A 25,022-nucleotide genomic window follows, 5' to 3' on the forward strand; every position below is an offset into this window, starting at 1 on the left:
AGAAATCATTTCATCAATTTGTTCATGAGTGATCTAGACAGGCCCTTGGCGGTTAACTCAGCTTCCGAGAACCACCCCAAACCTTTCACTTCCTACAGCCTGACCTGGTTGCCAAGGTGTATCCCCTTCAGTTGGGGGGCAATTGCTGCTGCTGCAAAATTTGTTGATGATCCTCCTGAACTAATTTTAGGCTCCACACTTGACTTCATGGTTTCTCATGAAGTACAGACATTACTACTGATGAAGAATGTACAATTATTTTGGATAATTAATTACCTTCTTATGAGATTCTCTTGCTTTCTCCTTTCACATTACTAGTCATCATGGCACATTCTGAATCTTAGAAGAGGAATATTATAATTGTCATACTTCGGTTAGGAAACTTTCTTCATCTCATTCAGATTTATTTATTAAGACCCCTAACTTAATATTATCTGTTGATGGATCCACCTCAAAACTGAAAGTGGATTTTATCAAGCATCGAAAGAGGTATTAATAACCTAAGATCTCCTTTGAAACATAGTCCTCTATGTTAATAGAATTAATACATTATACCTTTTAATCACAGCCTCTTTCTTTTAGAATAATATGCTCAAAATATATGCAAGGTTTTGCACATATCAGAAGTTCATTTGTTTTTATCACTAACTAGTCTATTGTATGGATGTAAATCAATATGTTTATCCATTTACCAATGAGCATTTGGGTTATTTTTAGTTTAGGGTAAAAATGAAAAACTCCTATAAACATCTGCTTATAAATTTTTACTTGGACTTATGCTTTCATTCATTATGTAAATATATAGATATGAGATCTTTTTTGCATTATATGTATGTTTAATTTTATAAGAAACTGCAATGGTATTATTACTTTTTACTTGCTTATTTTTTCTTATCCCTTCTAAAATATATGCAATTATATCTAATTATGATTTTGTTTCATATTTCCCTAATGATTAATAATGTAGAACATACTGTCATATTTTTATACAGCAGTTCTACTTTTGGTGAGATGGCCATTCAAATTTTTGCCCATTTCTTTTATATTGATCTATGGAAATTCTTTCTACATTCTAGATACCAGTCCTTTATCAGATAAATATTTTGCAACTATTATATCCTAGTATTTGGCTTATTTTTTTCTCAACTGTGTCTTAAGAAAAACAGAAGTTTTTGAATTTTTATAACTTTTAAATTATTATTATTATTTAAATTCTTCATTTTGTAACCTAAGATACAAATACCTAACCCAAAGTCCACAGATTTCTTCCTATGGTTTCTTGTAGAAGTTTGATAGCTTTAGATTTAATATTTAGATTTATAATGTAGATCAAGTAATTTTTATAAATGGGTGTATGTCATGAGTCCAGGTTCATTTATTTGAAAATAGAAGCCCAACATTTCCAGCACAATTTCTTGAAAATACTATCCATTTTCCCTTGAATTCTTGTTGTACATTTGACAAAAATTAGTTGCCCCTATAAATTTGCATTTACTTTTGAAGTTTGTATTGTGCCTCAATACACATGCCTATCCTTTCTCTAATACTACACTGCCTTGATTATTGTAGCTTTATAAGATAGTAAGACTATAGTAAGTTGAAAATCAAATAGTCCCCCCAACTTTGCTCTTTTTCAAAAACATTTTGGTTTTTCTGTTTCTTGGCCTTTCCAAAAGATATTAGAGTCAGTTTGTCAGTTGCTTAAATAAGCAAACAAACAAAAACACCAGGATTTTGATGCAGACTGCATGAATCTAGATCAATTTAGGGAGAATTGATGTCTTAACAATATTGACTCTTCCGAGCAAGACATTAGTTCTACCCTAATTGATCTGTATTGATTTCTATCAAAATTCCAGTGGGAATCTAGATATAGGAAAACAGCTTTTAAAATTATACGGAAAGAAAAGGAAATTAGGATAATCAAAACAATTTTGAAAAAGAATAAAGTTGAAGGTTTCCTATTGCCTAATTTTTATATTTATGTAGCTCTAGTAATTAAGCTAGTATGGTGTTGTTAGGTGGATAAATAGATCAATGAAGCAGAATAGAGAATCCACAACCAGACACATACAATTATAGATAAATGATCTTTGACAAAGGTACACAAGCAATCCAATGGAAAAAGATAGACTTTTCAAGAAGTGAAAATGGAACAACTGGACATTCATAGGGGAAAAAAGAAAAAAGAAAGGAAAAAAACTCAATCTCCATCTCACACCATGAACAAAACTGAACTCAAAATGGATCATAGAACTAGTATAAAATATGAAACTAAAGCAAAACTTTTAAGAGAAAACATAGGAGAAAATATTTGTAACCTAGAATCAGGTGAAGAGTTCTTTCACTGATGTGATGGGCAAACTTCATAAAAGAAAAAATAAAGAGATAAATTAGATTTCACCAAAATTAAGACCCTGTCGAAGAGTGAGAAGAAAATCCACATTGGGAGGAAATATTTGCAAATCACATCTCTAATAAAGTATGTGATGAAATATAATATTATTTTTTTTATTTTGTATTCCATCCATCAGAATGCCAAAATTCCTTGTACTTTATTGCCTTTATCTTTTTTAGATTTTCTCGAAATTTTATTTTTCTGTAATGTTTATCAAAATCTTCCCTTTCTTTAAGTCTTTGCTTCTATTCTGTACCTCACTGCTTCTGATTTATTAATGCTAAAATGGTATAAATTTGATCATCCATATATTTCTGACGACTGGAAATTTCTGACTTAGTCTTATTTTGACCTCCTTTTTTATTGTCTTTATGTCCTTTTAATTCAACTTACTTGGAAGAATTTTAAGAAATTTATTTTTGTTTGTTCAACACAGCTACATTCATTCCCAAGTTGCAGGGAATTATTCCCTGTGTTTCATATTGGTTAAGAGTAATAATTGAGCACATTTTCATAGACCTTAAACATGTATAAGCATTTTTGGTAGAGAGTGTCCAGACATTCCTCTAAGGAAGAATTTGCCACCCAGCTGTGGAGTGCTGTCACCAGGCAGCTTCTACTTGTCAATCATGGCAGGATGTGAATCAGCCACAGAAAGCGGCCTCCTTAGAGAACACACCCTTCTCCTGGAGGCCACAGCCAGTGGCTGAGAAAAGAGTACAAATGGGTTGACACATGTACAATATATGGGACAATTCTGACATATGTGCTTCAGATTTTCCCAAGGATTTGAGTGAGTCAATGAGGATTAGATTTTTCATTCTTTCCAGTCCTAATTTCTCCTTCCTTTCACATCTTACACCCCAAAAACCATCTTGATGTCTGCTTCTAAGTCATCTGTGACAATATTTTTGGTTCATTTTTCTAAAATTTACCTCTAATTTACCAGTGTAGTTGCAGTCTGTTTGGGTTATTTCAGTACTTGTTGCTTATATAATTTTAATTATGGCATGTACATATGAGCTATACGGGATGGTAAAATTATATCTGTTTTTGCTTCATCATTTCCGTGTTACCTCATTTTTACTTATTTAGTTTTCAATGTGCTAGTCCCTAATTCATCCTCAGACACTAAAGAATAATTATCCATCACTATTAAATATGTTCAAATATAGGAAGTAATCATGATTTCCCAAAATTATATCATCTATCCTTATATTTGAGTAATAGTTTAACTATAGAATGCTAGGTTAAAAATCATGTATTTCAGAACTTAGGACACATTTCTGATTTTCCTCTAACTTCTGATGTTAGAGTTGAGAAATTAATCCCATTCAGGACCTAAAATCTTGTTTGTATTTCTCTTCATTTTTCTTTCTGTAAGAATTTAGCATTTTAATCTCTATTGTCTGAAATTTCATGATGATATACTTTTATGTGGATAAGCCTTTTTTAAATCATTGTGTAGAGATGCAAAAAAATGCTTTTATTTTTTAAACAACTTTATTAGTTCTTTAATAATTTTCTTCTTCTGGTCTCTCTTTAGTAAACATCTATTATTCATTTCCAGAACCCATCCTTTAATTCATTTGTCTGTTTTTAGCCATGTTTAATCTTATATTTTCTGAGATTTTTTTTCTTGAATCTAGCCTACTAAAACACTTTTTATTTCTACTGTCATATTTTAGATTTTCAAAAAGTATTTTTACATCTGAATGGTATCTTTGTAGCACTAGAAATTCATAATTCATTACTGTCTTCTAGCTCCTAGGAGATATTGATTATAATTGTTGCTTTAAGATCTACCTCCATATCTCTGTGCTGCTTTTGTTTTTTTCTAAGATAATTTTTATTTTTTTAGTTTCTATATTTCATAAAAATTTTCCTTAAAGCTTTTTTTTATCTTATTTTTTCAATTAATTGAAGAAAAAGGAACTAAGAATTTAAGTGAAAGCTCTCAGTGCTTGGATGGAGTTTGTTGAAGGTTAGGTTTTAAAGCAAATCAATAAGTCAGTGAACCAGATTTCTCAAGAAGCAACTGACTGACGTCTCCATACATGGATACTAGTCTCCCACATGATGGGAGGGATGGGTATGAATCTCCATGCCAGTGTCATGGGATCTACTGAGGCACAGAGTTAGTCTCATTGATAAACATGTAGACTTTCCTGTGTTTACAATGGCATCTCACAAGCATTTTCAGCGTGCAAACCTCTTCAGATCCCAGCTTCTATTAGGGGGTCAGCAGTCTCCTGCTATGTGCGGTTACACATATTCACATATTCATAATTCTGATTATATGCCAAACACTGGTATATAAGTAATTGAGACATATCAATGAAAATAACAGACAAAGATCCCTACCCTAGCAATGCTTATATTCTACAGATCAATCAAGTTTTGAACGAATCTTTATGGTTTTAGTGCTATGCTAACCCTTATTTTTGGAGATTTCTTTCCAAACCTTTGGGTAGTTTCTACATTGTAAATCCATTGGCTTTCTTTCTTGTAGGCTTAAGTTTCAGCCTTCTCTTGTCAGCTAAAATAGGTCACATTCTCTATTTTCATCCTCATGATTTTCCTAAAATTCTTGCTAATATCATCTATAAAACTTCTTTGCTATTTGATTTTTTAACTAAAATCTGTTAAAATATTATTTGAACTAACAACGTATATAAATGCAACATTCCTACATGTATATCTCATGAATCTTTGTTTCCTTATACTTTAAATAGTATATGTACTTTAGTTTTTACATGGATGATATATAATCATTCCATAGTTAATAAATGACTTTTTCAAAGGACTAATAGCAAATTTTCTAGATTTTCAATGCTGATAATTTTAAGAACCAAGTTTTAATTTCAGTGTATGATTTATAATAATGGAATTTCTCAGTGGAAAGATAAATGCTAAGCCAGATGATTTGAATTAGTTTTCAAAAGAGAAGGGTGGAGGCAATTTTACACTGTGATCTCATTTAGAATATAAATACAGAATTCATTTTCAGATTGATGATACCAGTTGCAACATTAATAACTTCACAAATTGGCTAACATAGATTTCTCTGTCCATGAATAGTTTTGTCACTAGTTGTTTTTTTTTTTCTAAATGCATTTTTCCTGTAATATGTTCTTCAGAATGGACAATTTCAACTTAATAAAAGGAATGGTGACACTGTTGCCCTCTTGGGACTAGAGTAACCACCTCAGCTTAAAGAAAATTATTTTTTATACTACATCCAGATGCTCTGAATTGCTAGCATAGCAAATAAATAGTTATTACCGTAACAGATTCTTTATCTTTGGCATTCCGTTATAAACAATAAATTTTTAATAAAAGTTACATTATGATCAATTTCTAAAATTACCAAAATTATGAAGAAAAAAGTCTGCTTCTGTAAGTAGTAGATTAGATGAACAAAAGTTTCTTCCCACCGCCCTCTCATTTCCTGGGAATGTCTGTACTTCCCCATTCTTTGACTTTGGGTCACAATGAGACCCTTCTAGGCCAACTGGATGTTTGAAGACGTGAAGCAAGCAAACACTTGAAATGCATTTGTGCGATGAACTTCCTTTCTAGTATTTCTGTCATAGTCACGAGGAGACATTGCCCCAGGTAGCTACTGATACCTTAGTCTTCACCCCAGAATGAAAGCGTGTAGGGCACATTCTGCGGTGTAAAGCATTGTCATTGGGATATCACATCTTGATGCAGAATCATACCAATAGGGCCATTGTCTTCAGTATAAACAAATCCTTGCATTTTATGATACTAATGCTTTATGGATATTTGCTATTAATTTGGAACAAAGTTGGGGGTGTTGCTGTAACAAAAACGAAATGTATGGCATTGTTTTGAGATTGACCAGGGAATGATAATGACACTTCCATGGGAAACAGAAAAAATGGTAAGGAAATTAAGAAAAATTATGACCCGAATTGTAACATAATGGTGAAGCTTTTGACAAACTATAGCCTGCTGCGCCTTGTGAAATGGGAAACGTACCTTTTAAATTTGTAAAATTGGACATGATGATTTACACGCAGAATATTAGAAATGTGTGCCAACACATTTGATAAGGTATTGCCTAAAGTATTACCTGCAGAATGAAGTGTAAATATACTAGGCCCATATATCCTAGAACTTTTTAGTTGGAAAATAGAAGTTTCTCATCTCTCATTTCTTGAACTAGTAAAAGTTCTTAAATTAAAGGCAAAGGGGTGAAGTCTGGGGACAGACTATATCCAGGATGTTATCAATAAAACATGGCCTCAAAGTAAAAGATAGATAGATGATAGATAGGTGATAGATAGATGATGATGATAGATTAATAGATAGATGATAGAGTGGCTCTGAAACTCTTTATGAAGATCTAAAAGCAAAAAGTCAGTACCTAGTGGTCCTTTTCAGCTATGCAAATTTCTTTTAAAGAAATATCCATAAAAGAAAGGGACACATCACACTTCAAAAATAATTGATAACATAATGTATGGCACGTGGACTTGACAGGAATACATACATTGAAGACCCGCATGGCTTTGATAAAGCTGCATTAGGAAAAGTTTTTTGTTGTTGTTGTTGTTGTTGTTTGGGGTTTTTTAGGAAAAGTTTTCTTAGCCTGGAGTAAAACAGAATGACATGGATTTGTGGTAGGAAAAGACTTCTAGGCCTAGAACTTTCTATGGGAAAGAAACAGGCTTAGAAAGCTATTCAGCATCATAAATAAAGAATAAATTATTTAAATGCTTTCTTTAGAAGTGGCCAAGGAGATAGATGAAAAAGGAAAAGAGTTTTCAGAGGGCAAAGCCAAAAGCCATGGAGAATAATGGGCTGTTGGGTCACTCCCATAGAACAGAACCAGGGTGGAAAGAACCAGCAATGTACGCCCAATGAAGCTTCAGGATTGCCACAGATCATTCTCTTCTTTGTATTGCCTGCTTTTCTAATTTTCCCATTTTTCTCTTATCCTGGCATGTTTTACCATTTTATGTTGAGAATGTGTGATAGCCCATAGGACAGATAAATTTTTTTGATCTCCAGATTAAAAAGCCAGTCTTAGAATTGATAGAAATAGGAGAGCTATGCTTCCCTGTCCTTTCATTTTGATTAGCCAATGAAATGTTAGCAGACAAGAAAGGGACAAAGGCTCAAAATATACCATAGTGTCAGGATCTGTTGTCATGTGTGGCTGCCATTATTAGGAGAAGACCTTGTGGAGACATGAGGCCACCTCAGCTGGGATTCTAGACATAAACACTTCGAGATACGGATTGCCAGCCATAAATCCTCGGTCAAATTATCTATGAGAAAATAAATATTTATAGCTTATCATTAAGATCTATAAATGTTGGTCATATAGCAATGGTTTAAAAAATATATATGAAAAGAGAAATTAGTGACATCAGCAAGATGTCAGTGATGTCAGTATGGAAGTCTCCAGTGCTTGTTCTCTCACAGAAACATCAATTTGAACAGCTATCCATGCACAAAAATTCCTTCACAAGATCTAAGGATATTCCCTGTGACAAATTATAGCACCTGGGAGGAGCAAAAAATTTTATAAAGGCTCACTGAAGAATGTAGGAAAGATAGTGTCACTTACCGGATCACCCTTCACCCATGTCCAGGCAGCCCAGGGCAAAGAGACACCTTCCACCACCACAGGGAAGTAAGGTAGGTGCCCGACTTCAGCCTGGACCCCAGCACCAGGCCTGCTCCAGGGCTAGACCAGTCTCTCCAGAGACCTAGCCACCAGGCCAGCTCCTGCAGACCCAGGAACATCATGTTGTATAGCACTTTAATTATATGTAATTTTATATGTAATTTATCAATAGGGGTACCTGGGTGGCTCAATCTGTTAAGTCTCTGTCTCTTAATTTAGGCTCAGATCATGATCTCAGGGTCTAGAGATTGAGACCCGAGTCAGGCTCCACACCCAGTGGAGGATTCTCTCTCTCTCTCTCTCAAGCCCCTCCCCCTCTAAAAAATAAAAATAAAATTTTAAAAATATATCAACAAAAAAAATTACTAGCAATTTGTCAAAATATTAATGCTGCCCATTCCTAAGTATGAGGGCATGAGTGATTTTTGTTTCCTTAATGTATTTTTACATTTATTTTACACAGTGTTTAGCCTTTACATAATGTTCAAAATATAAGAATTCTCATGCAAACCTTATTCTTTGCATATGTGTTCAAATATTCCAATAGGTGATATATCTTTTAAAATAGGCCACATACAGTGACTATTGAGATGAATAAATGTTTCACACCTTTGATGATTGCATAAAGTAAGCATTTACTTACTGATCTGAAAAATTGCTAAAACATCTATGTTTTCTGATATATAGTCATGTGATGTTGGTGACTATAAAATCCCATGATCTTAAGATTTTTATTTCCTTAATGCTATCCTCTAAGCTAATCCTCTGCCTGTTATAGTCTCAGATATTTTTATAGACTCCAAAATAAAATTATTTAAATTATTTTTTGAGAATGTTTTAAACTTTCAAATGAGGCCTGCTCTCAGTAGTATAAAAAAAAAAACATGATTGTGCTAAGAAAAGGGTTCCCAAAAAATCACGAACCGGGTAGTACGTTAATCACTGATGCTTCTCACAGGACAGTTTTGGAATTCCACCTTCCAGTTACATGATGAGATTTCACGTTAGGCTCCCTGAGCCCGGATGGAGCCACACACGTGGCTCGAGCCACAGAGCTTTAAACACAGCGATATGTATCACAACTAGGAAGAGTAATGTATGTTCTACACACGTATACATTCCACAAACATGCTAGAATGTTCTAATGGCATAACTTCGTTTACTCTGATTTATACTCCATTTTTTGCTGACAAAAAAAAAAAGTGATGAGAAAGAAACTAGCTGATGTCTAAAATGTATGGAGTAGTATAAAATGTTGCACATCTATAAAGAAATAACCAGTTTAAAAGCACCATTCAATTAAAAAAAAAAAAAGTTAAGCAGTCTATCCATTTCTGGCTTTTAAATCCCAGCTGTTACATCTGTTCCTCAGAGAAGGCTTTTCCTGAGAGCCCAAACCCATCAGGCCAAGTTATTCCTCAGGGAATACCCTCACCTTTCCCATCATCATAGTTTTCACACTCCACTATAATCCTCATTTTACTATTCCCTTTCATACTATGATATCTAGATGGACAAGATATTAATTTATTCACGTGTGGATCCCAAATGCCTAGATGTTACTAGTACGTAACACATAAAATTAGTACTGAATAAATTAGTCCTAAACTTTTGAATGATTTTTCACCAGAATATTATTGGAACGCAGGTATACCATTGATTTCCATATCATCGATGGCTGCTTTCACCTCACAAATGCAGTGTTGAGTCGTTTTGACAGAGACTGTACGACTTCGCTAAGCCTGAAACATTTATTATCTGGCTCTTCACAGGAAAGGCTGGCTGATATCTGCTCTAAACAAGCTGGGATATGACAAGTCAGAAGGATGAGCTAAGTAAAAATCACTGGGGAAGGTGGAGAGTGAACACCTGAGAGACCAAGTGAAAGCACCGTTTGCAAAAGTCTAGAAAGGGATGTTAATCTATAATTTAGGGAAAGATACAGATAACGACAAACATGATCAGAATAGTCACTTGACCAGTGCAAGACACATGGCCAGTGATTGTCCTCACAGGCTTTGGAAAAGAGAACTGACAGTGTCTCATGTTTGCTCTAATGAATGAACACCCCCACGTCTCACGACTTGACGGGAAGTTCAAGTGCCAATACTGACATGAAAGGGGAAGGTGGAAATACAAGGAAGAAATGAGTGGGCAGATTTACAATTCATCAAGATATGCACAGTGTCTCCTATTTTAGAAGATACGCTAAGACCACCTGTCTGAATTATGCAAGTTAACAGCTTTCCATAAACATAGCTTTACAAATGCTACGTAGCATTTTCCTAGCCCTTTTGTACTGATGAATTGGAAATCTAAAGTGTTTTCTTTTTTTGTTGTTGTTGTCTTTATCCATATAAGCAGCAAAACTTTTTTTGTTAATTGGGAGGCTTTGCTAAATTCCAGCACTGTAAAATCTAATACACACATCAAGGACTTCCCTGTTAATGTTGGAAACAGACATGTCAACAAATACAAGAAAGATATCTGGTGCTAGGAACAGCACAGGAAAGAGACTGAGTGATGCTAATAGAGCGAGGATTGAAGGAAGAGAGGTGTTGAAGTTTAGGTCAGCCTCTTAAAAGAAGTACAAATTCAACTTCCGGTACTAGTCAACATGTTAAAAATCTTGAATTTCCTTGAGGGCTTACAGTTGATTTCCAAACTGTATACTTAGTGTTTCTTTTCACAAATGTACTCTGTGCCTCTGCTTCAAGCAGGGTATAAACAAACCTAGTAAATCCAACATAATTGAAGGTTTTGAGTTATATTCAGTTTCCCAAACTCAAAGGAGAGAGGAGAAGCCTCTATTCACTCAGGGTTCAAATCGCTGTTCTCTAAGGCAATATTGACTGAAGGATTTGATTGCTCTTTTTGACATCTCCCAAAGACATAGTTTAATGATTTTTAGACATACACAGAGCATCAAAAAACCATTATCAAATTATTTAATATGTTTATTTTGAACTCACAATCAGGATGTGAAGAAGGAGAAAATCTTTTTTTTTTTCTAAAAACATTAGGAAGTTTTCACCTTTCATCAATCCAAAATTTCTCATTTTTGCTTATTAATGCTTCAATAAGATGATATGATGTCAAAGAAAAAGTCTTGGGGAATGTAGCTAAACTATAGTATTAAATCATGTTTTCTCACTACAGGGATAGACAGGAATGCTTTAATCAATTTGCAATTTCAGACACTATGAACTTGATTCAAATACTGAAACGTGCCAGGCTGGGGAGTTTGAAAGACATTCAGAGGCTCTGAAGACATTCTCTAACAAACTTGTCAGAAAATATAAGCTGGTTTAATCTGTGTTTTAAATATGATGACTGCTAATAGAACCTTGGTGACTCCTTCCAGAGGAAAATTTTCATTCAAAATACATATGTAATTTGGAAATATTGCTTATAGTATTTCTTCATTTAAAAGTTTGGGAAATATTGGATTCAGATAAGTGACAGGAATATTTTTTAATGTATCTACTTTTAAGTATGCAGAATTACCAAGTATGATGTTTTAAGAGATAAAACCCACTTTCATTTCCTTTAAGTGAAATTGTAGAAAATGTGTAGGGCAGATAAAATGAAAATTTATTTCATGTTGGAATAAATAATGAACCAATAAAAAATTTAATATTTGTGTGATCTTAGCATTGGGGGAAAAAAGGAAAATGCACTTAAGAAAAATGAGAGCAGAAGGTGTAAATGGCAAAACCATAGTGATGTTTTTAAGTCCACTCTTCAAAAAAATGGAACAGACTGAAAACTGAACAGCTGTGTCCAAACTAGCTCAGCTGTGGATTGCAATCCCGCTTACGGGGAGGGCCGGCATGGCACAGGTAAAGGATGGGTCCAAGCCCAGTGCCCTGGTAGACACATTTTTGTGGGGCTCTTCAATAGAATTCTCTTACAGTGTTTATGAAGCTTTATGCTTGTAGTCGAACTTTATAATATTTCATATCCAGGGAGAAGAAAAGAGGAATTCTTTGAACACAAGAAGATTGTTTCATTTGCTAAGATATTTAAAACCAAATTTATACAAATGTTTTTTGTTTGTTTAATGTTTCCATTTTTGTTCCTATGGTCCTTCAGAAGCTTCTGATGAAAGAGAGAGTCCAACTCTTGAGATCTCAAATAATTAGGATTCAGTCTGAATTATGCTTCCATTGATACCCTTAGTATTAACTGAGGCCAATTATGTATCAGCTTCCATATATAATGATAGAAAGAAGGATTAAAACAGTGATCCTATTTAAGAAGTTTCTAGTCTATGACTTTGAGTTCTGTATTTACCAATCATTCATCTTAAGTATTACCTCAGTTTTCTTATTTCCAAAATATGTGCTTTGGAATAATAAATTTAAAGCACTCATCCAAACATTGCATTTAATTATTTGAATGCAACTGAAATTTCCTCATTCGCATCTTGAAGAGGAAAAGAATAAAAAAAAAAAATACTTGTCTCCTTTAAAGAGAAAATATGATACAAGCACAAACAAGTTATGCTATAAATAATATAGTCTTATAAATCTTTATTACTATGTAGTAGCAATGGAATTTTAATTGACTTTTCAAACATGAAATATGAACATGGAAAAAGACCAGAGAGCCAATTTCTATGACAATTTGCTCTCAGGCAGAACTGAAAGCATTTATTAAGAAAGCCACTACATACAAATATCAAATAATTATGTTGTACATCTGAAGCTAATATAACATTATATGTCAATTATATTTCAATAAAATGTTTTAAGACACTACTAAACAATATTGCCTTTGCCAATATATAACATCAGTAACATTGAAGTTACCACACTTATTGAGAGTGTATTCATAGTTTATAGGGCCCATTTACACTAGCAGTTAGCTCTCACCTATTCATATATAAAACATTCCTTAAGTAATTAAATCTATTAGGTATATGGACAAATAGATTAGGAGAATACATTTTAGATAAATTAAAATATATGGTTATTGGTAACACTTTATACTTTCATTTGGAAATTTCCAGAAGCAATTTTTTTCCCTCCTAAGTAAATTTGAATTGCAATGAAATCCAGGGCTAGTGTTACGTTGCTTAAATGGCCTCTGTAAGATGATAAATTCTTTATACCTTTGTGTCTCCTCAAAAACCCTTAAAATTTGCTAGGAAATAGTCTGAAAAATAAGATGAAGCTATGTAGCTGAAAGTTAAAATATTGCCTGTTTCAGTTTCTCACCTCAAATCTAAAATATGTTGGGAAAGACATTTTATTGTTTCCCACAGAAAGTGGGATCATCATAACCCAAATTTACAATGTTGCATTTAAAATATGGCCTAGATTATGGTATGAAATATGGCCGGAGATTATGGTATGAAAACATTTAAATGTATGCAAAATACACTGTAAAAAATACTTGTTTTGAAGTTGTTTTTTTCTCTTGTGATTCTAAACTCATAGTAGCTTCATTAAGTAGCACTTGTGAGACAAGACTCTAAAATTAGGCCAGCCACTGGAAGATTTAAAAGTTGAAGTTTGAACACTTGGTGTCACAAATTATTGCTTTTATAAATAGTCATGCTATCATGCTATAGTTCACTTAATTCTTGTTTTTCTGCTAAATACCACTTACTTGTAACTGAATTTGTTTCAAGTTATATCCATTATAAAATTATTTCCAGAAGATGATTTATACTAAGATTTGAGCATTGAAGTACTTTCCAAAACTTCATAATAAAGCTAGAAAAAAAAATTATATTTTAACTTTTTTGTCTATAATTCTGTTTTAATGCTAACAGATCCATGAGACCAATTTCTTGACTCAATAAGTAAGGTTTAATGACAAGAGCTTTGACAGATACAGTGGAGGATAAAACAAATTGTCTTTTTATCCACAAATAACCTGTTGTCTAAAAGGGAATATTAACTTGTTTGTAATTGATAAATCACCAAACTCTATACCTGAAAACAATATTACACTGTATGTTAAGTAACTGGAATTAAAAAAAAATTAGAGAAAGAAAGAAAATAAAAGGAAATATTAGACACACACAAGCATTTGAATTCAAGAGAGATACTTATAAATACAAATTAAATACATTAAATAAATTAAATAAATACATATTTTAATGCTAAAACTGTTACAAATTCAAAAATATTTCTAGCTGAGGTTATCAGAGAGAAAGAAGTTTGCATTTAAACTTATCATTAAAAGATAGGTAACAATGGACAAGTGGAGTTTGGTGAGGGAATGGAGAAGAGTTACTTCAGGCAAGTAACAGAAAAAAAGGAGGCCAGAAATTATGAGAATATGCAATTTGTTATTGGCATCTGCTGCCTGGACTCCAGATTTAAATGAGCCACATGCACATATTGGACAGGAGTCAAAACAAAGGTTAAATTGAAGATCTCTGCTTAAAGTTGAGTTTTACTGGATGAACTTTATTACCACAATTAGTGGGTGGAATCATTAACAACAGTAGAACAAAAACACAAGCAAAACAATAAACTGACCATACAGAAGGGTATGTGTCTGATTTATTCTTGGCCCTGTATGGAATGGACAAGGACAATAAATGAGTGTTTATGGAAATTTACTTTCCAAAACTGCTTACTCGCACAAGTTTGGAGCTGAAATTATTAGTACTTATGTCACTTATGTCCATCTTGAGACCTATAATGGTTGTGAATTAAATATTTCCCAAGCCTCTGCTAGGAGAAAACAGTAAGCCTCTCCTGGAGACATTCTTGAAAATGTGGTCTCAAAGCATTTGTCAGATAAACTTTTAAGGGATATGAGACAATTTTAAAAATTTACAGAACATACAGAATGAGAAGTAGTAAAAGCTACGAACTAAAGAATGAAACTCAGAGAAAGATATTGCCCCCCCAAAAAAAGAAGAAAGAAAGTAGATATTTCATTTATGAGGTACAGTTTATAATAAGATGTGTTTAATATATTTGAAAAAATTAAACAGGGAATTGGGAAAAAATAAGGAAAAAATGATCAAAATTGACATTTCTTAAAACACAAAAATAACTACTAAAAATAGACATATAACAAAAAATGGAATAAAATGCAACTGGACAAAGCTAAGGAGAGAATAATGTGCAAGATAGCTTTCCTAAACTTACACAGAATGCAGTAGAGATGGATGAAAAATAGAAAATTAACTTAAAAGACAAAGAGAGTGGAAGAAGAATTCTAATATGATTTCTACAAGAAAATAGAGAATTCTGGCATAGGAATATTGGAAAATAAAATTGCTTAAATGTTTTTCAAGTTGAGAAAAGATGGAAATCTTCAGATTCAGAAAACTCAACAAAATCATTCACAACTAGATGTATAATATTAAACCTGAATAACAGTAACAAACCAAGATGTTTTTAAATACAAATAAAAGGAAAACTACCTTTAAAAGGAAAACATCTTTTTTAAAAGATTTTATGTAGTGATTTATGAGACAAACAGAGAAAGAGTCAGAGACACAGGCAGAGGGAGAAGTAGGCTCCCTGCAGGAGGGACTCGATCCCAGGACCCCGGGATCATGGCCTGAACCAAAGGCAGACACCCAACTGCTGAGCCACCCAAGCATCCCTAAAAGGAAAATATTTTAAGCTGACTTCTCAATAATAATAACTGAAATCAGTAAAGTAATGGAAATGTATTTCAAGAGCTAAAAGAAAAGAAATCATCCTAAAAATGTAAGTACAGAAAAATTAACTTTCAAAAATGGAAGCAAATGAAAACATTTTCAGATAAAAACTGAGAAAATTTACTAACAGATTCTCTAAGGGAATTTCATATATATATATGAAATTATATATATATAATATATATATATATATATATATACACTCACACACACACACAAAATTATCACAGAACGATTTGTATGTGACATTGAAAGAATAAAAGATGAGAAAAAACAGATTGTGTATGTTTCTGCACACTTAAAGTTTAACTGTATAAAATGACAAAAAATTACAAAATAATATCTATTTCAGGTTAAAATATAGGCATGGATAAAATTGCATATAAATGGGGAAAATTAAGATGGGAATAAAATGTCTAAGTTTTTTTTGTATTATTAAGGTAAAAATTAAATATACATTATAGTTATAATGTATAATATAATATAAATACATATTAAATTAATGTAAAATAATTCTAGAGTGACCAGGAAGGATAGAAATTGATTTTGTAAATTCTAATATAGTAGGAGGAAAATGTGAATTAGTAAAATAATTATTTTTTAATTTCTTAAATTATATATTATATATAATTAATTATAATAAATAATTTTAAAGGCAAATTTTAAAATGCATAAAAGTAGGAAAATAGAAATGAATTCACATAAAAGAGTAACCACAATTGATATAAAATAACTGTTTAATTAAGAAATAAACACAGTCTGGATTATAAGACTGCTATAAGTTATTCAGAAGAGATATATGTATAATAAGGGCACAGAATAATTAAAAATAAATCATAGGGTAAAGATATCTCAAGGATGCTTTAGCCAAAATATAACTGGAGTAGTATATTAATAATTACTATCAAAAAATTTAATTAAGCAAAAAAAAAAAAAACAAAAGGCAAACAAAAGTAGAAGTGACAGGATATATTTTAAAAGAAGATATAATATTTAAAAATAGTAGTCATCTAATGATGTAGTTTTATAATGTTTCTAGAAAATCTTAAGAGAAGTAAGTAAAGAAAATTTAATCACTAGGTGGAAGATTGTAATTTGTCCTTCATGGTAATTGAGAGATTTAGGAGACACAAAAATTAGTAAAAATATTAGATATTTAAAAAACACAATTAGGAAAATCCTGTGTGAAATTGAATTCACCTTTTGCATCCATCTATGGGGCAGCTGCAGCTGCATTAACTTTTTCCTCTTCTTTTCATCAGGTATAACTTGTTACATAAAGCAAGATAATTATTTTGTGTGACATCAAAGTGTCATGATAAATAACAGCTATGAAGTGGTTTTCAATCTCCAAATAAGTTTTGAAGAATTAATTCTTCAAATAAACTGCTTTACTAAGTTGTGGGTTTTCTTTGTATTCTAAATTTCAGTTCTGGGAAGTTTCAGGTGTCTTTTCCCATCTTCTTCCCTCACAGTACACCTGAAAGCCTTATCAACAATTGATTTCCATTCTTATTCAAACGTAACTATCAGGCTTCTGAAGTTGAATATATATGTATTTTACCCAATTTCAGGACTTAATACAATATAGGAATTTTAAAATATACTTATGCTTCAGATCATTTGTCCTTTACTAAGTTGTAAATAGATAGATTCAGATAAAGCTTAACTTTATAAATTATACCAATATAAAGAAAATATTTTTTAGCTCTGATGATTTATGATGATGATTCCCATTTTCATTTCTCTTTCTCGTAAATATGATATTGAAAATCTTTATTTGTTCTCTGATTACATGGATCCATCTCAATTCCTTCTAATAAAAGACATTCTTATAAAACTCTTTTTATGGGATTATTCATCCTCCTAGATGCTAAATAGATTGATAAATAGATATATATTTATTCCAGTAGTTTCTGCATAAATGTCTGTCTGATTAGATCTAACAGGTATCAGTTTACCAAACTCAAAATTGTGTTTTCGACATGTGATGAATGTACTTCATTCAATATGGCCCATGTGATCAAGAGCCCTTTTATTTTATGTTTTATTGCAGAGGACAGAATTAGGATCAAATACAATGACATGGATTTTAGCTCACTATTAAATAACCGCTCTCTAATGTTAAAACTCTCTCAAAAAGTGGTGAACTGCTTCAGAAAGAAGAAAGAAAAGAAAGAAAGAAAGAAAAAGAAAGAAAGAAAGAAAGAAAGAAAGAAAGAAAGAAAGAAAGAAAGAAAGAAAGAAAGAAGAAAAGGAAACCCTTACACTGGAAATATTCAAGCAAAGGCTGAATCTGTTCATGTAATAGGTTTTTATTTAAAAAAGGGAGAGAGAGAGAGAGAGAGAGAGAGAAAGAATTCTTTACTGAATATATGGAATCTTCCAAAATTAGTATCATGCCACATATATCCTTCCCTACCACCATCTTTATCCTTTACTTCTCCTCTGCTAACCACCTTGGTAAAAACCACAATGGTTTTCTATTACCTAATACAGCAAAGAAATGTAATAAAAAGTGAACAAAACCAATAGTTAAACACTCACTATATGTCTTTATAAAGTCCATTACTACTAATGTCATTTTTCTCAAGAAATGAAGGGATCTCAATGGTCAGACATATTTTATTGAAAACCTCATATCTTCAGGAACTGGGTTTAGGCCTAGGTACAAAATAGTGAGCAAAATAAGTTTGCAACTTACACTCACTAGGATTAAAGTATATTGGGGAAAGAATGGCATTAATTACATAAGTACACGATAAATAGGTCTTTCAAACTTCAGCTCAAATTGAAATAAGGGCTATGGAGTAGAATAACAAAATGGATGGAAATAACTTTTGTTGGGTGAACAGTGACTGTTTTTCTGAAGAACTGAATTTTAAATTGAGACCAAGAATGAGAAGAAATCAATCAGGCAAAAAGAGAGATGGATAATGACAAGAAGAGAAAAAAACGATCAATGGTCTGAAACAGAAACAAACCTGGGTTTTCCCAATAACAGAAAGAAGACTAGAGTGTCTTAATCTTGTAAGAGGAAGAAGGTAATATTGGAGAGGATGATAGGGTGAAGTCATGCAAAACCTTACAGACCGCAGTAAAGCATTTGGATTTTATTCTAAGAGGGTTGGAGACCATTGAAGGGTTTTAATGTGAGAATTGACATGTTGAAATGTGTGTATGTGTGTGTGTGTGTGTGTGTATTTTTTTAATTTCCTGCTCTACATAGAGGATGGATAAGAGGATTGGAATTTGGAATTGTCTCTACCAAACGGAGATTAATTGGGAAACTGTTGTTATGACCACTTGGGAAATTATTCTGGCTTGGACTACCATCTTAGAGGTAGAAAAGGAGAAAAACAGAAAGATATATTTTGGAAGTTTCATTAAAAGAATTAGGATAAGTATTTTGCTGGAGTGAGGTCCAAGTAGTTTCAAGAAAGACTGAAGTTTTGACTCGAGAGTTTCCTCCTACTAAATGGGCAAAGAATGAAAAGTTCCATTTTAGGCAAGTTAGATTTGAGATATCTGCAAATGTGTCCAAATGTATAAGTTCACATCTCTACCTCCTCTGCCCAACTTCCCATAATTATTACCTTACCCCACATCACCTATGTACGCATACCTGTTTTGGGTCTCCACAGGCTCACTTGGAACACATTTTTAACTGTTCCTTGCAAATACCAAGCACATCTATTTCTTTCAGGTTTTTGCCTCTGTCATATATCTGTTTGGAATACTCTGGATGCTCCTCTTCTTCATCCAGGTTCTCATATGGATATTCTTTAGAGTACACAAATTCCTTGAATCAAAAAGATTTATCCTTTCAGACAGCTGCGGGGTGGAGGTTTAACTCTACTCCTGCTTTCCAGTAATCAATCACTGCATCGTATAATTTGAGGTAGGTGCTCCTCCTACCATGGTGATCTGTGTTGCCTGTGCTTCAGCCTAGCAGTTGGGTACGAACAGGATGACTAATGTTTTAATGGTGACTCTCCAGGCCTTCACAGTTGGCTTCTATCTGACGATCAGCATAGCTTAGAGGTGACATTAATTCACAGAGAGCCTACTTCAAGCTGAGAGCAGCTTTTCTGTTGAATCATTTTGTTGCCAAAGGTTGCCAGGAGTTACACACATGAAGATTCTTCACAAATGCTTTTAATGATGAAAGGATCCAAACTTTATTTTAGGCAATGCCAAGGTGTGCGCCATTTTCACAACAAGCTTTGTATTCAGCATTGGAAAAAAAAAGTCCAAGGAAAGCAATTTTCTAATTTTACAGTAGTTTTAAAATGGCTGTGTCTAAGTTTTTGAGAATAAACTTCTGTTGATGACAGTGTATATTTATCATACATTTTCAAGCAGAGCAATGAGTTAAAGATTAGACAAACATGACAATTACAGTCCCCCATCCAAAAAAAAAAAAACAAAAAACAAAAAAAACTTGGCATGAGGTACTCTATGTATAAAAAAGGGAAAGTGGGGATTTTCCTAAAGAAAGAATAGGTCTGGATTATGTTAATTGTATCTTATAGCCATCAGCAGAGATAACTTGCCATTTACGTTTCAGGTACTTTGTTCTTTCACCTCTATTCAAGTCAACATCTGTTTATTGAGAAATGAATATCAGTAAATCTTTCTGTTATTATGGTAATATCAGCTCAAGTTAATTCCCTGCTGAGATGGAAAAATATGATTCAGACAATGAAAAACATATGTTTTAGAGAGACAGTGTGCCATCAAACTACATCAACAATATAAATGATTAAAATGTTTCTATAAACATCCTTTTCTTTGTCAGTAATGGATGAAACCCACTTGCTCCCCATTGTTCTATTTTTTTTTTATGAACAGCTGTTAATGTCATGAAGGAAACTTATTTTTACAATGTTATAATTAAAACTATATATTATTACCTCTTTTGTCACATACATTAAAGAAAACTCAATTATTTTGATAGGTAAGCTTATGAATGAGATTCTCTCTTAATAGACAAGTAGATCAGAAAACAGACCATTGTTCAGATACCTGCATTGTCTTCTTATTATGACTGAATAATGTAAGAAATACTTTTAACACTGATAGAATAAAAAAAAATTTCAGAACGATTTCGCTCAAGTAGGTGAATTATAAAAATTAAAGTGTAAATAATCAGGTCACATCTAGTCACACTGCTTGCTGATTATGCCCATATAAATTTCTCTTAAAGTACAAAGAAGTTAAAGCGGTGTGTAATGCTTCTGTAATTCTCATCTCAATCAATAGCTTCAAGGTGGTGTTCCTTTTGAACTACCCTTACAGAATGAATTACTGATAGTTAAATGTTACATTTACATTTATTATTCTCTGACATAATACTCGAAGCCACTGAAGATTCGTAGCAGTAGGAATTTCTTAAAAGTGAAAAAAGAGGTAGAAAAGGTAAAACTTATTTATAGGCCATATATTCCATATCTAGTTATAGGCCTATATTCATAATATTTCATTAAAATCAATGAAAAAAAACATGAGTTAGGGAATGCTCAACCCTGATGCATGACATTTTCATTGCAAGAAAAGGATTTAATCAAAGGAATAGGCACTGTAAGCTAAACATAAAACACCTTCCGAGATTAATATTGAGACTATAGTCAGGAAAAATGTGGTAGCTTATGATATTAGGTAACCAAAGAAAATATCTCATTTGTTCTGCTTGTTTATTTTTCCATTTATAATGAAATAGACTTGGCCTCCATTATGATCCATCAATGGTGGAGAAGCTGGATGTTGACTAATAGATTAGTATTTCCCATCACATCAAGAACATATAGCTAGAATTGCATATAATTTCTAACATTACACTGAAGCCAAATGTTGTTGGTTGGAAAATCATATGCTTTATGTCTTGCTGCTAAAATTTTTGCAAAACCAGACATTCTGGAAATCCAGAAGTCCATATTTAAGTCCATATTTCTCTAAAGAAACAATAATACCTAGTGTAAAAATAAAGATATGGAAAAAATTTTTAAATAAAAAAATAAAGATATGGTCATACGCTATTTGCATGACATTGACTACATTATTAGACTTCATTCAGTCTTGTTTTCTCACTCACAAAATGAGAATAACAAAACAGATATACTAGTTTTTTTCATGGGCTAAATGTTATATGTATATTATATATATATATATATTAGACTATATATATATTCCCTAAAATACTTCATGTCAAAATTAACATTTTATAAATGATATTTTCATCATCAGGCTAAATCTTAAGTAAATCCCATACAATTCCAAAGGGTCACTCGATTGAGCCAAAGGATAATTTTCAATGTGAGGCAACAAATATGAATTGAACATCCACTATGTATGCAGCAATTTTTATATGTTGTGGAGGTAACTTAGAGAGTTAGTAAAATGTGACTCATATGCATATAAAATTTATACAGTAATGTAAATTTTGTACTTGCCTTGCCGGAATTCATTTCACTTAGAAAAGATAAAAGCAGGTTTATTCACCTCCTTTGCTAGATAAAAAACGTTAAGATACCAATCACTGAAATTCCCTTGCTTTATGTCAATACTCAATCCAGAGGAAACCCCTACTGTTTTGGTATCTTATCAAATTCACCAAACACAATCTCCTCTCCTACAATATTTTCTTCCTAATATTCTTTTACCAAGACATCTCACAGTTCTTCACGGTGAGCAATCTCCCTGCAGCAAGAAATACACATAACTTTATTTGGCTACTCCCGTGTCCCTGAAGGTCTTTGACTTGCAGGCATCAAGACACCTTTATCTATTTGTATATATTGTAGAAATGGATGAAATTTTTCCCTATCCAGATAAAAATTTGAAACTTTGCCTAGGATAGGTTAAACCCAGAAAAAGTCAAAGTTCAGTGGGAGGGACACATGACCCAGTTCTTAGCCACTAGCTGCATTACGCTTACCTACTCATAGCGACTGACTTGTTCAAAGGTAGGTACCTGACAAGCTGGTTTAATCAGAATGAAGAACGGTACATTGATGCAATTACTGTGAAACCTTGAGTTTTCTTACCTGCTGAGTATTATGGTTTGTGCATATGACACTGGAATTGCTATAACCATTTTCCTGCTGTAGGAGAAGCCAGCTTGAATAACAGAACAAAACAAAAACAAACAAGCAAACAAATGAAAACCCCAAAACCAAACAAGTCTACAACAGAAGGCACAGCCAAGAGAATCACAGAGAAATAGAGCAAGAACATTGATCTAACTATCCCTAATTGGTGCCCTTCTTCTGAAAGTTGGAAGTACATATCTAATAAATCATTTCATTTTTGAAGCCAGTTTTGGCTGCTTTGTCTGTTATTTGAAATTAAGACTATTCTAACTGTTGCACATGTGTTATCATCTATAGCGTTGACAGGCATCACAGAGATAAGATTTTCTGGATGTAACCATCAATTTGGATGATGGGAATGAGTCAGCAAGAAATGATACTTGTGCCTCCAAGATTGTACGCCTGAATGATTAAGAAGTTTGTGGTTCTTTTGTCTAAAGTAGAGGGCATAGACTTTCTACAGCAATATAGGAACAAAGGAAAGAAAATGTGAGTAATTGAGAGATGTGCACATACTAAAGTTACATCTTTAGCTCAGAAGTGTGAGAAAAGCTAAGAATATATATATATATATTTTAATGCAGAGTTTCTGGACCTATACCAAGAGAATTTGTTTTAGTATTTTGGGGATAAGTCTCATATATCAAGACTTATTTAAAAGAAGAATAGAAAAGAAAGCAGCAAAAAAATATGTGAAATGATTGTGTTATAGATCAAGATGTGTCAGAGTACTGAGAAGATGGGCAGTTTAAAGATATAACCATTAGTGACTATTATTTTCAAGGACTGCGCTAAAGGCTAAGCATGTGTTATTTATCTTAATACATCAAACTCTAATGTAATTACGAATAGTCCCTCTTTTCAGATGGACATAAAAGTGCTTGACTCTCACATACCTTAATTTGTTCCAACATATTCTGGAGTGTTATTAGCATATGGAGGCAAATGATGTTCAAACAAATCTATTTAAAATGATTCATGTCTTCAGATTAAGTATCATATTAAGGCTGGAGAAGTAGAAGAATAAATATATATATGTGCCTGAATCAAGTTTCCAACATGCAGTGTTTATGATCAGGTCTTGTGGTGGAACAGAAGTTTCTTAAGCTTCACCGCCTGATAACAAAAATGGATGTGATCCAGAAACATGCTTGGTTGAGTCCCTTGAACACTTGTGTGCTTCCCTTCAGTTTTTGCCTGACAGCGTTGAGCTGTCTCTAGAAGAAAACCCCTGCAGATAGATGATAGATAGATAGATGATAGATAGATAGATGATAGATAGATAGATAGATAGATAGATAGATAGATCTTCTTCCAGATGTAGCCCCCTGACAGGGTTATATGAGCTGTGATGGCAGCTCCTGTCCCAGATGTAAGAAGACTGTTCTCATCCTTCAAGAGGGGGTGGTTGACGTGTGTGGACCTAACAGCTGCCAGCTGGTCGCCTCTCCTGCCTCTTGGTTCTTAGTGATACTGGGCTGGAAGCCCAATCCTCATGTTGGCCTGGTAACACTTTGTGATGCCAGCACCTTCTGCATGAACCCCCCTGGGGGTGCACCAGACGCTGCAAGGAATGGACTGTGGTGTACTTGACTGCCCTGTTTGGGGATTTTTTGAATTCAGAGCACAAGGAAAGCTATGCCCTGAACAAGTGTGTGTGACACCACTAATGGGGCTTCAGTCTGCTCCAGTCAGAATCTGCTTTTGTTATTCAATTCATCAGTCTATTGGCTAAGTCACATGTTTCCAGATGCTTCCGGCTTCCAAAGATAATTATCTCATTGTTTTGCTTGTTATCTACCAATAGCTTATCTCATTTTATTGGACACAGGATATACTTATTAATTTGTATCAGCAACCATACCTTAAATCTGTTTTTTTTTAATTCTGAAAGATTAACCATGAATGGTTTACCATGCCCAGTTCATGATAGACGCTCAATAATTATTATCTAATATTATCATTTTTATGAAAGGGTACAAGTGGAAGAGGAGTATAGGCCACACTCAAAGCAGATTAATTATCTCCCACGATTCTGTTTCTCTAGACATTCCACATTTGTTTGTCTCAATCATCATGCCTATGGGATATTAATGTAAACGGCCTATAGTAAAACTCTTTTTTTTTAATATTTTATTTATTAATTCACGAGAGACACAGAGAGAGGGAGAGGCAGAGACACAAGCAGAGAGAGAGAGAGGCAGGCTCTCTGCAAGGAGCCCGATGCAG

General features: G+C 33.0%; 1 long non-coding RNA gene across 4 annotated transcripts in view; it reads right to left on the reverse strand.

Annotated features, from left to right (window-relative positions):
- LOC144305771 (uncharacterized) overlaps positions 1 to 24,255 on the reverse strand; it is a 68,616-nt gene extending 44,361 nt beyond the window's left edge. Inside the window, exons 1-5 of one of the 4 annotated variants that reach the window (XR_013372832.1) lie at positions 23,690 to 24,255; positions 19,328 to 19,857; positions 13,680 to 13,786; positions 8,004 to 8,164; positions 7,560 to 7,701 (exon numbers count right to left, since the gene is read on the reverse strand). This is a non-coding gene — a long non-coding RNA (uncharacterized LOC144305771). The remainder of the gene's footprint in view (positions 1 to 7,559; positions 7,702 to 8,003; positions 8,165 to 13,679; positions 13,787 to 19,327; positions 19,858 to 23,689) is intronic. The other 3 variants (XR_013372833.1, XR_013372834.1, XR_013372835.1) reach the window with 3 other exon arrangements.
- Positions 24,256 to 25,022: the final 767 nt, after the last annotated feature.

Source organism: Canis aureus, chromosome 36 (genome assembly GCF_053574225.1).
Source record: "Canis aureus isolate CA01 chromosome 36, VMU_Caureus_v.1.0, whole genome shotgun sequence".
NCBI classification, from domain to species: domain Eukaryota; kingdom Metazoa; phylum Chordata; class Mammalia; order Carnivora; family Canidae; genus Canis; species Canis aureus.